At 36.5% G+C, this 13,882-nt stretch overlaps 1 long non-coding RNA gene across 1 annotated transcript in view; it reads left to right on the top strand.

Annotated features, from left to right (window-relative positions):
• LOC138707006 (uncharacterized) overlaps window positions 1–3,989 on the top strand; it is a 116,753-nt gene extending 112,764 nt beyond the window's left edge. Inside the window, exon 2 of the long non-coding RNA XR_011334143.1 lies at window positions 2,902–3,989. This is a non-coding gene — a long non-coding RNA (uncharacterized lncRNA). The remainder of the gene's footprint in view (window positions 1–2,901) is intronic.
• The last annotated feature ends 9,893 nt before the right edge of the window (window positions 3,990–13,882 follow it).

Genomic DNA, 13,882 nt, shown 5'->3' with positions numbered 1-13,882 from the left:
AAGGGAAAGGAAGAAAGTGTTTGAACCGAAACGCAAGTTCATCTCCTCAACTATAATGATTAATGACAAATAAATAACATTTTTTTCATTGTTTTATTTATAGCTGTAGGCTATCACTGTAAGCAAATCGTTGCCAATTGAAAAACCTTGCAATAAGTTGACATTAATTGCTATTGCTCAGCTAAGGCGTAATCTATCTTCAGTGATGATGCTTCTGCTGATGTTTAATATCGTCGTTGTTCCTGCAATAACTCCTATGTGCCATTAGTGCCCTCAAAGGATCGGTTCAGATATTGAGAAATCATTTGTATGGGAGTGATAATGGAAATTTCAAATTATCTTAACCGATGGCTGTTGATTGGTTTAGATATCACTGCCAATAAATCCGTACTATTATTTTTCTCGCGGTATATGGCATTCAAATCATTCTAACCTATCTGATGATATTTATTTCCCCCTTTCTTAACTGTAAATGAGCACAAACGCTACTTAGGTGTAAATTTTTTCTGACATTTTGTATATTCGATTCCCTAACCGTTTCAAATGTATAGTCTATCATTTTACCTTTTAGGTGTGTTTCCAAATTATATGTCAAATCTGGCAACCTTTTCATAAGGGAAGCTATATATATATATATATATATATATATATATATATATATATATATATAAGGCCTATATAGGAAGAAAAAACACATTTATTCATCCTATAGCAGCCGTAAGTACATAGACTGTGGATTCTTACTTTTTCGAAACAAAGAATTATAATTACATAATTATAGCCTAGGAGATTTTATTATTTGCTGTATCACTATTTAAGTTATGTTAAATATGTTACGTAGGAGTTATTGCAGGAACAACGACGATATATTCTTATAATTTTAATTATTTTATCCAGTTCTACTTTGAATCTAGTAATTAGGTTAGGTTATGACTACGTAGGCTAACTTACAGGTTGTTAGTTAACTTAGGACTTGAGATCTGGCTTTTGGTTGAATAGTGGCATAGCTTAGGCCTACATCTCACTGCAAAGGAAGGGGGAATGAATCTGTCAGTTGTTTGAGTAGCGAACAGTTAAGGTTGAGCCACAATAAATCGGGAACGAGAACAGAAAGCTGAGGACGTGAACGTGAAGAATTTTGACTCACTATAAACCAAGAAAGGAAACGACTATGCATATCGATATGCATGTCAATAACGATAGATAGGCCTATGTAAAGTCGATATTACGCATTCTGATGTTATTTGTGTAAGTTTATAATTAACCAATGGCGTTCTGTAATGAGTAACTTACAAGCCAGCCAACATGAACACAGGTTATCCAACTTCAAAATTTATGACACGGAGTATTCAAGAATTCAATTCAGGTGGTACTTTGGTCACATATTCACGTAGCACGTAATGAAAGCGGTTCTACTGGATTTCTGAGTTAGCTAGAAGCAATGGATGAAGAAGAAATTGTCACGGCCTCCTTGCTACAAAATATACGACGGTCAAATAGCTTTTTGATGACAACAGAATGAATCCAGTAGGCTCCGATCGGAAACAAGAACGACGAAGTTAAAACTTGTCCAACCTTCTCTTTCCCGTTCCCGGGCTCCGGCAAGCTTCTCGTTAATTATGAATGCTCGCATTTAAATATGCCTACATTTATTCTAAAGGCTGGTTCACAATAAACCGGGAACGAGAACCAGAATGAAAACGAGAAGCAGAGGACGTGAATACGAACATTTTTTATTCACAATAAACCGAGAACGTAGGCGACTATGCTTATCGATATGCATGTCAATAACGATATGTAAAGTCGATATTACGCATTCTGATGTTATTTGTGTATAATTGATCAATGGCGTTCTTTCACGAGCACAAGGCAACCAACATAAACACAGGTTAACCAACTTAGAAATTTCAACTGAAACATTTCATTAGGTAGTCTACGGTACTATAAATATGCCCATGCATCTTTATTATCACAACCTATTTTAAGTCTACCATGACGTAAAATAATATTAGAGAAGAAACGTTTGTAATAGAACAAAAATGAACACATCAGTAGTTATTGAACTGAAGCATGAATATGTAGTGTGTAATACAACCAATACAGTAATAAAATATGATTCACTTACGATCGGTGTTCAAAGATGCAGCTATTTCTCATCTTTATACGAGCGCGCCGCTTATCGTAAACGTGAGGATGTTCCTCAACACTCAATATTAGAATCTCATCAAATAAAACTTGCTCCATGATGCACAGCACAGAACAAAATAATGCATAGGTTATGTCACAGTCTTCTTGCTACAAAATATACGACGACAAAATAACTTTTAGATGGCAATAGAATGAATCTAGTGGGCTGTGATCGGAAACGTGAACGCCGAAGTTGAAACTTGACCAACTCTCCGTTCCCGATCCCGAGCTCCGGCAAGCTTTTCGCTAATTGTGAATGCTCATATTTAAATGTACACATTTTAACAATTTTACCATTTTCGTTTTTTTTCCGATTCTAGTTTCCGGTTTATTGTGAACCAGCCTTAACAGTATTTACGTTCTCGTTCTGGGTTTAATGTGGACCAGCCTTTAAGATCATATTGTATTCGAAATTTAGAAATTTAGGTCAAATATAAATGACAGTTTCACCGCGCAAGTCATAGCTAAAACATAAGCAACCTTTCTTGGTCAGCGAAAAATATTCATGTAAATTTGTAAGCGAATCCCTTACCAAAGTATTGCAACAAAGCACTATGTACAGTCGAGATAGGATTACAAGTGCTTAAAACATCACATGATACGCATTCTGATTGAAACATTGCAGGAGTTATTTCTTGTGAAGGCCTAGACTCCCTGTTACTTCTGTGTCTGCATGCCTTACTAATACACGCACTGGTGTTCTTATGATTTCAGATGCTATGGAGTAGTGGTCACCACGATCTGCCACTGAATCTGGGATTCGCAGGTTCAAACCTGGCCGAGGACAATAGCTTCCTTGGCTAGTGGGCCTGAATAAAGCTGGAGGTCTAGGCAGTAAATATGCGGCAAGTGAAGAAACTCCATCCACGAATGGAAGTGCCGCAGCCAACACCTACAGACTTTTCTCTTCCATGTAAAAAAAAAAATTGTAGAGATAGCCTATCTCAATGGACCGCATGTGAGAAGTTTGCCACATATTATACGGGAGTCGCCTTATCGGCCCTGTGGAGAATGCAGAAGGAATGCACCGACTGTTCCTCATCCAAAGCTACTTGAAACCATGTCCCTATTAACCAGCTTCTGAAACTCATAACGTCTACTGTCCAAATTTCACGAGAGGATCCCTGCTAGGGGAGTAGCTCCTTGCGGGGTAGGAGGAGTATGTAAGCCAGTAACTCAGCGTTCTTGAAGGAGCAGGTGGATGGGAGTACTGTCATTGGGCGGCTGATACAAATAAGGCTCAATCATTGGCCAGCCGGTTCCATGACGAATATAGATTATAAGAGTGGGGGAAAAACTGCCATTAATTGCTCGGATCTTCTCGTGAAATGCTGACAGCATAGTACAAGCTGCATAAAAACATCAACGAATCACTATACCTATAATTAGCTGACTGGTCGGACCTTTAATCTGTCAACATCGCTTCGATAAATCGCAATATAGCGAACGCCAGTAGGGGAAGTTATCCCCACCTACATGAAATGTGCATTCGACACAACACTCGCCTATCACGTGGAGTGTCTGGTGAGCTAGTAGGGGAAAAGTGGAAGGGGTCGTGGGCGGAGCTTCTACGTTCGCTATATTGCGATTTGCCCCCAGCTTCCCCTGTTGATGTTCTCTTCCGGCCAGAGCCGGTGAGCTCAGTCCCATACCACCTTACTATCATCACCCATGATTTCAGACATTGCTAATAACGACACATCAGCTATTTTGTGACATCCTTTTCCTTGTCAGACTATTCTTCGTTCGTACTGTATGCTGTGGTATGATAACATTGTAATAAACAAATAGACCTAATTTCATTAAGTTGTGTTCATTAATACCTATTTCAATCTACTTTTTTCTACTGTCTTTCAGTTAACACTTTTCTATTTTTCAGTAGAAGTTAGAGACTGCGGAAAGCGGAAGCAGACTCCCAACTGCAAGGAATTCCATTATAATCAGATAGGCCTACCTACAATGATACAATTAAAGCTCGGAGATCTCTCACTGGTAGCATGCTGAAATGAATCTGGACATCGGTTGAAGTCCAAAGAATGATGCACACATATCGTACTACGTTATAGGCGCAGATCTTCTTGGCACTTGTGAAGAAAGAAAGTTAGCAAGCGAGCCTTTATGGTGGTGGTCCTGTGCAGGATTGAGTCAAGCAAAGGGACTGGAGGAGCGTTGACACTAAGAAAAAGTATGCCCAGTTGCTTAGAAGAAATCGACCTGTAGGCGAGATGTCACCGAAACCTTTTAAACTAAAATATAGTAGGCCTACTAAAAGGGATGGACAAGATAGATCGTTCTCAATATAGGCTATACAATTTTATGGAGAGATAAGAATAGGCCTAATCAAAAATAAGATAGCTACACGGAGTAGGAGAGGCAAACAAGGTGTCTAACAAAGCTGAAGAGGATTTTGCCTGATCAAAAATAACATGGAGCTGAATGAGTGCATCAGGAAAGAAACGGTCGATGGCAAAAGACCGCTACTGATATTGATGACTTTGACAGCACTGTAGGCCTAAGTCATAATGATTATGATCATCTAACTTGATTCATCATCATTGTCATCGCCAGCATGGATTATGATGAATAACCCGATATGTTGCAATAAAAGTTCGTGACTCCAACTTTTCTTCATGGCATCCGACGGATATTCATTCTTCACGCTCTTATAATTGATTAGGCCTATGTTAGTAGAGACCTATTTTGTGGTCGTGTACTTTCCATTCTTTACTTTCTACAGGCCTATTTGGTATCCCTTTGTCGCATAGAGGCCTACGTACATTGAATGTTCAATTAATTATTCATTATGTTATTATGTTTAAGCCTATTTTACATGTAGGCCTGCATACATCATTCATTACTGAAAACATTGTTCTGTTTACAATTATATTATCTTTTGAAAATAAACTTATTTAAGAAAACGAGCTCCAAGTTTTAATAGCCTGTCGACCTGGTTGGCGAGTTGGTATAGCGCTGGCCTTCTATGCCCAAGGTTGCGGGTTCGATCCCGGGCCAGGTCGATGGCATTTAAGTGTGCTTAAATGCGACAGGTTCATGTCAGTAGATTTACTGCCATGTAAAAGAACTCCTGCGTGACAAAATTCCGGCACATCCGGCGACGCTGATATAACCTCTGCAGTTGCGAGCGTCGTTAAATAAAACATAACTTTAACTTTAATAGCCTACTTCTGGACTGTTTCTAGAAGAAGTCAAACCCAAAAAGTTGATCAATTCTACGTCAGAATTCTTACAGAGACTATACTAGCAATCCAGAGTCGGGACTGTTGGTTGTTAAATTCTCTTTAGATGTTCAGGATAACCTATAATTTATAGTTCACATTTATTACCGCTGGCTCCATCGAATTCAGCATAGGCTATTCAATCAGGATTGATGTGTGGACAAGTTTCTTCTTCCTCCTCATATCTCTAAAACACCGAATCACCAGTGTAAGTAGGCTAACTTATAAAGAAGTCACCTGGTATCTCGATCCTATTTAGGCCTACTGATAGGCCTAGATTGAATTTACTGAAGTCAGGGCGTGGTCCTTGAATAAGGAATTGTACTTCATTTCATGTTTATTTCGTACAGGCATACGGCAATGTAGACCACCGGGCTTTCATTTCAAAACTGCCCAGTCTAAATAACTAATTATTCAAATTGAATCCCATTTAAACAAAAAAACACGTCAATTTAGATATTGAGGGGGAAGTCTGAAACCAGGCTTAATTGCATTTTAGATTTCACCCCCTACCCTTCAGCCACCCACACTTTGAAATTTCAAATGGCACTCCTATATTTTTATAAGTTACTTATTTTTCTGAATGAACTGGCCCCCCTCATAATTAGAGAGTCAGTCAAACTTTTACGGAACCACCTATATGGACTCTAATTCAGTGTACTGAAAAAAACTGACGCATCATTATCATTTTTCTTTTTCTTATTAGCATTCATTGCTTCTTTACTTTTAACTTTTTTTTTATTCTGTAAACTCCCATTGTTTGTTTGTGTTTTTTGTTTGTTTGTGTACTTGTTTACCTTTTTTCTTACTCTGTTATCTTTCATCATCTATTTGTTATTGTATTGTTTTGTATGCTTTGTCTAATGGCAGCCTCTAATTTGAGGAAGCTCAATAAAATAAAAAAGAAAAAAGAAAGAAAGAGCATTCAATTGTTTTTATACCTCATTCGTTTTCGCATTTCTTGTTTTCTATCGTCACCTGGCAACCTGGATTGTTGTTATTGTTGATTAGAGCTGAAGAGAATAAAGCTAACAAAACTTAATGAGCATTTCATGTAGTTGTGTTTGTGTAGGCCTATTAAATTATTTTAAAATGGTGTAAGTTATACCCTTCAAGAGAGAACATATCATCCTTATTGATTAAATTTAGGAAATTACAGAAAATAAGCTGTGTTTTCATCCTACAGTCAACTGATAATAACAAAAATAGGCTACAAGTAAATGCAGATATAACTTATGTAATTTTCTACCTTATTTTATGTAACTTAATCTCTAAGGTACGCCGTATCGTAGCACTTTGTGAAATCATTCGGATAACGGAGAAGATGAAACGGAACATCTCCAGTGAAGTCCATGGTAAAATGCTAATTTTACACCAATTTTGTTTTTAATTCTTTGGTCCAAGGAAAATACTAGTAAAAATGTGTTTTTGTGAAAGGCTAGTATTTTCCCTGGACCAAAAATGCAGTATAAATTGAGTAGAATTAGTATTTTATAATATATTATAAAGATGACTAATATGAACTTAATTTTATTGTTGTATTAATACCAATGTTGTAACTTATTGTTTGAAAGTTTAATGTTACTGTGTTTAAAGTTTAGGTTTGGTTTGTTTCGTTTCTTTAACTTTATTTTGAATAAAATTTATTATATTGTGTAACAAAGATGACCAATATGAGCTTAATATCATTATTGTTGGTTTTATTAATTATACATGTTTATAGTATACCCTACTATGTATTTAGTATTGTTAAGATGGCATAACTTACTTGATATAATAATCGAAAATATACAATATATAATCGATACTATAGAATACTTGGGGTGGGTCCTATAATGTTCTATTTAGGCCTATGTATTTCATGCAGGGATAAGCTATTATTCAAACCTGGTTGAGTGGAAGAGAAGGCCTTATGGCCTTAACTCTGCCAGATAAAATAAAACTGCTGCTACTATCCAACAACAGCTGAAATGAGTTCGGTTTCTTTTTAAGACGTTGTGCACTTCATGGACGGGAAACGTCTTTTCTTTTACTTTTTTATTTATAGCCTATTGTTTTTCGTTCTTTTTATTTTATTACATTTGATTCTCGATTTACTATGTAGGCCTAAACCTACACATCAGTACGGAAATTGTAGTACAGTAATTTAGAATTATTAAGAATTACTTTCCGTCCTAATGTTAAGTATATTGAAATTCGTTAATTTTAAAATCTAAATTTTTATTTCTCCAACAGCAGTCTTTACATGCCAGATAATTAAGTTTATTCACTCACTCTAGTGAATTTTGATCAAATATTTTTGTTCTATTAAGCTACAGATAGTAGTCTATTCTTCTACTTTATTTTCCATCCTTAAATTTTCTGTCGTTCACATCTCTTAATCTCATTTCAACTGCTTACCATCTTATATGATGTTCTTCCTTCTGAAATCAGTACAGCTCTCGCCCTACGTTACCGATAACCCATCAGTTCATACACTTTCAAGTAATTTACTTCCTCACTTTTTAAGTAGGTCCCTTTTTGACGTGTTACAGAGATAATAACTTCAAGACTTTACGCCATATTTCGTGCTCCGTCTGTAGTGGAGCTTACTTCTTTGGGTTCATAATTTATTGTAACTTTTTGGGAGTTTGTGGTCATTCATTCTTAGGATACGTTGATTCCAATTTATCTGTAGTAATCTCAGACCTCGAGTGGCATTTATTAGGACTATTTCGTGAATAAAATAAAAATGTAAATAATATATTCCTAAAATTCGATCACAAAATGTCAATAATTGTTTATTAACCAATACTTTACCTATTCAGACAATGTGAAGTTGAAATACTCGTAGATGAATATCGATTACTGCAATAAAGAAATTCGATGTTATTATTCAGTAATGCCAATTGCGAAATACAGATTTAACAATGTTAATTACATGTACTCCACTTTTCTCTCATTATTATAACATAAATACATTTTCAATATCTGCTGAAATCATAATTTAATTTAACAGTAACAGTGGGGACAGCTATATACCAATGCTTATGTATTCACAGCGAGACATGTTGCTACACAGTGAAGCCATCTCTGTAGGCCTATAGATAGGCCTAATTAAAACACGAATTTTATTACGCCATACGGAAGGCAGTTTGATGAAAAGACCTTATTATTACTATGCAAGGGTTTGATATGCGATGATGTTACATAAATTTGAACATCTGACTTTCTATTAATTGTTTCATTTCATTCACAAAATACAAATTTTATATGCTACTTATAGGTTATGTTATGTGGGAGCAGGACCATTGTCAGCTGTGTCTTATTTCGACCGTTACAATCTGTGCTACACGAAAGCATTTTTTATAGCTCGACAAACGCATTCTCGCTGTAGTGTGTAACGGAACTAAAGCTGCATCTACACAGTTCAATATTCCAATCGCGTATGCGTGCAATCTGGGAAGAATATTGAAAGAATCAAGTTTAGAAGGTACGTTCAATTAAGATGCATGAAGATTTTGTGTCTACATGGTGCGCCGTTTTGACGTCGTCTTCATTGCGTAAATATATTAATTAATATTAAATATAAATCTTGCATTCATTGCTTTAAAGTTGAAAGAAAAGTTTAACCGTGTAGTTGCATCTTAATGTATTCATGATCATCAATTTACGGGGAAACGGTTGGCGACAACGACTAAACAAAAGAACGACCATGCGATAAATTGATAGCGATAAATCTAGCTGCAAAAATTGTCGCAAAGTCTGGCCGTGATTGGTTGGAATTCAAAATTTCATTACACTTCGTTGGTCGAAAATGGAATGACGTCATATAAACGAAATAGTCACAGTGATTTAATTATATCTGGTCGGTTGAAATCTTTAATACTTCTCTTACATTTGTAGGCGTATTTGGTTCCCGTCCCTTCCTAAAGAATGTTATGTCCGCAGTTTGAACATTTATTTTGTCATATCGATTAGAAATCCAGATAACTCTGCCATGTTTTCTCATCTAAATCGTTGTTTTCCAGTAGCTAGACTCGCATTCTAAATTATTTATTTATTTGCTGTTAATATTTTGATTTACGATCTGTTCTTTTGAGTTGGAGATTTTCTGTCGCAGAGCTGCCGGGCCGCACATTCGCGTGAACAATGCATTGGCTTGGGTTGGGCCGACTCTCTCTATCGACGGCCGCCATCTTGTTTCGGTTGTGCCCGCATGGATCGTTACGTGACCCGGGTTGATTTTTGGAGGGGAGAACAGATTCGGCAGCGCGATGGCGGGTGGGGCGCACGCATAGTTCGTCGGGGGGAGGTTCCACCAACCCCGGCGCGGACCTATCACGTGGACGCAACAAACACACCCCCTCTTCTGTTCCCTCCCCGTCCTGCCTCACCTATTACGTCATTGTCCGCACGCATCTCCCTCGCGGCTTTCCTACCCCACGGGAATCCGTGTTGATATTATCTCGCCTGCACGCAAACAACCAACCCTCTTCACGGCCATTAAACTTGCGTAGAACGCAAGCCGTATTTTCAAAAATAGACTTCTTACACTCCACGGGCTTTGAGCTATAATTGTCTGAAGTTACAACGTTCAGTTTTTGATTACAAAGAAAGCGATTCTTTAAAAAAAATATGTGTTGCAGGTCAACGACTTCAGGAGTAATGGCAGAATAGAAGCACAGTGGACATGCAATACAGCTGTGGCACGTCAACTTCTCTAATTATTAAATGGCGTCCAATTTTAGATAACTTGCTTATTGCAGATGTCACTAGTGTACTCGAATTCCAACCTTGGGCCATTAGCTTGAAACGGTGAAACCAAAAAAGGTGTACTAGTATGGCCGTCAAATTACCCATAGTACATCTCTTTTTCTGGTGTCCGCGACTGCTTATTCAATATATTCACAGCTACCCTCCATATCTGGAGGCAGGAGTTTTAGATGGCTAGATTTTTGTATCAATTGTGGAAGGTTATTAAACTGCGCCTAACCTCCTTCATAATTAACTTACGTAGAATAGGAAAATCATAATATGTAGCTACTTACAATGACTTGTAGGCTGGAACGCGGGTAGGAAGTAGACTACAACGATAACAAAGGCTGGCATTCTGTAAGTCGGTAATTATATCTCGGTCGCTCTGGAGCCCTGAATAAAGCATTCCTTTGCCCTCGTGCAGTCGGAGTAGGATGTGTTGCGCAACAGGCTTGAGAACGCGCAGATTTGATATCGGTCGACTTCCTCAAATTTATACTTAAAGCCTACGTTATGTTGTACACTTCACCTTAATGTGATGTCAAGAGTAAGGCAAGCCGTGGCTGCCAAATCCCACAGATAAAGCGCTCTGTGCCACACGAAATGTTGCCGTCTGATTTTCTGTCTTCAAGATAATTTAATCACGCTAAATTGTAAAGAATTTCTAGAGACTAATTTAATTAGTAAGTATTGAAGACATATGATAGGAATGTCAGTCAATAGCAAACAATAATTTTCACTAGGCTTACTGTAACTTCACAGTTTTGTGAAGCTCTTTAAATCACTATAGTGAATGAATGAAGAGACGTAAATAAGCCAACGAATGAATGAATGAATGAATGAAGAGGCAGATGTAAATCAACGAGTGAGTCCACATCTGTGGAGTAACGGTCAGCGTGTCTGGCTGCGAAACCAGGTGGCCCGGGTTCGAATCCCGGTCGGGGCAAGTTACCTGGTTGAGGTTTTTTCCGGGGTTTTCCCTCAACCCAATATGAGCAAATGCTGGGTAACTTTCGGTGCTGGACCCCGGACTCATTTCACCGCCATTATCACCTTCATATCATTCAGACGCTAAATAACCTAGATGTTGATACAGCGTCTTAAAATAACCCAATAAAAAAAATCAACGAATGATTGAAAAGGCAGATGTAAATCAACGAATAAATTAAAGAAGAGGAAGATGTGAATGAATGAATGAATGAATGAATGAATGAAGAGGCAGATGTAAATCAACGATTGATTGAAAAGGCAGATGTAAATCAACGAATAAATTAAAGAAGAGGAAGATGTGAATGAATGAATGAATGAGTGAATGAATGAATGAATGAATGAATGAATGAAGAGGCAGATGTAAATCAACGAATAAATTAAAGAAGAGGAAGGTGTGAATGAATGAATGAATGAATGAATGAAGAGGCAGATGTAAATCAACGATTGATTGAAAAGGCAGATGTAAATCAACGAATAAATTAAAGAAGAGGAAGATGTGAATGAATGAATGAGTGAATGAATGAATGAATGAAGAGGCAGATGTAAATCAACGAATGATTGAAAAGGCAGATGTAAATCAACGAATATATTAAAGAAGAGGAAATTGTGAATGAATGAATGAAGAGGCAGATGTAAATCAACGATTGATTGAAAAGGCAGATGTAAATCAACGAATAAATTAAAGAAGAGGAAGATGTGAATGAATGAATGAATGAGTGAATGAATGAATGAATGAATGAATGAATGAATGAATGAAGAGGCAGATGTAAATCAAGAATGATTGAAAAGGCAGATGTAAATCAACGAATAAATTAAAGAAGAGGAAAATGTGAATGAATGAATGAATGAATGAATGAATGAATGAAGAGGCAGATGTAAATCAACGAATGATTGAAAAGGCAGATGTAAATCAACGAATAAATTAAAGAAGAGGAAATTGTGAATGAATGAATGAATGAATGAATGAGGAGGCAGATGTAAATCAACGAATGAATGAAGAGACATAAGTAAATGAAAGAACGAACGAACGAATGAGTTAAGAGGCGTTAAGAAAATCAACAAATGAATGAATGTAGAGCCATAAGTTAGCTAAGTAATGAACGAATGAATGAATGGCGTAAATAAATCAGCGAATGAATAAATGAAGAGGCAGAAATAAACCAATGAATGAATAGGCACAATTAATTAAATAAATGAACAGGTGTAAGCAAATAAATAGGTCTAAATGCTGTAATGATAGGCCTAGGTAGGGCCTATAGGCTATTTACCTGAATGTCTACTGTATTTAGCTGTAGGCCTAGATATAAAAAATATAGACTAGGCTACACTGAAGAGGAGATTTACAATCCTGTAGGTTTCAAATAGGCCTACTGGTTTAAATCTTTTAGATCATGTCATAGGCCTAACTTATTCTCTTACTTTGTTAACGAGAGCGTGGAATGGAAAGAGAAACTGCAGTTTTGAGATTAACAACGTAGGAATGGAATAGATTCGAATCTATGGGTGTGGGTTTATTAAGCATTAATTATTACAAATGAGGAATAACAGCATTATTATTCGTGTAATTACCTCTGGCAGGAGCTTCTCATTGCCAGCTGCTTGACACGAACACATTAGAATGCAATTATCCCATCCATCTCAGTTGGGAAACCACTCTGACTGCAGGTCCATTTAGCTTTTTCCTCTCTCAGCAGTGTCCATATTATCATATTTATATGTAGGCCTATTCTAAATTAACAGCTTTCGAGCTTTTTCCACGCTGTCAGGTTATCTGGTGAAAGACAAAACAGTAGAGCTACATTCATAAATAGAAAAAGTAGGCCTATGAAGTAGACAGTATTAAATGAAACCAAAAATGACAAGTGAGGAAGTTGAGAAGGAGAAAAGTCTGGACAGATTCACCAAATTACCTGCTCTTGTTTAAGGGGAGAGGATGGTATTTTTTTTAACTTTTTTCCTATTTGGTTTAAAATATTAATTTTTTGTATGTAGAGAGCTCATAGCTTTGGCAACTCAACCAAATGAAAATATTTTGAAAAAAAAAAAAAATTATTTGGGGGCCTAAATTTGAAAAAAAAATATACCCAATGCAGGATTGTATTAAAACCGATGTATATCTAAACCGTTTTTAAAGCTAGATTCAAACAGTTTTTTGCAATGTATTTGCAAAAGCATATTCTATAAACTGTCTAGAACAGAATTTTGATATTAGTCCCTACGTTTGTAAAATAAAAAATTAAAATTTAATAACAATTTTCTGATATCCTTTCTTGCAAACAAACGGACGTATTTTTAAAATGAAATCAATTTACAAAATTCTGTTACAGAGAAAAGTTTCCTAATAGTCTAAAGAATGTGTGTTCTAAATTTCATGCATGTATCTTTAATATTTTAGAAATTATATCCATTTTTGTCTGGCAATGTAGCAAAAAAAATGAAGTTACTGGAAACCGATAAAAGCGGGCGTGTGATTTAAAAATCGATAGCGCAGGAAGTTTAAAAATGACGTCTCAGCATCCGATAAAGGCGCAAATACCCACAAAAGTTATGCACTGCATTCCACACATATCAAAGGGTATTTTAAAGAAATTTTTTTTTTTTTAAATTTAATTTACCGAAAACAACAATAAAAGTGGGCGAGTGATTTAAAAATCCATAACGCAGGAAGTTTAAAAATGGAGACTCAACATCCGATAAGGGCACAAATACCCACAAAATGTTATGCTATGCAT

This window comes from Periplaneta americana, chromosome 1 (assembly GCF_040183065.1).
Source record: "Periplaneta americana isolate PAMFEO1 chromosome 1, P.americana_PAMFEO1_priV1, whole genome shotgun sequence".
NCBI classification, from domain to species: domain Eukaryota; kingdom Metazoa; phylum Arthropoda; class Insecta; order Blattodea; family Blattidae; genus Periplaneta; species Periplaneta americana.
This window is presented reverse-complemented; position numbering and strand designations above follow the sequence as displayed.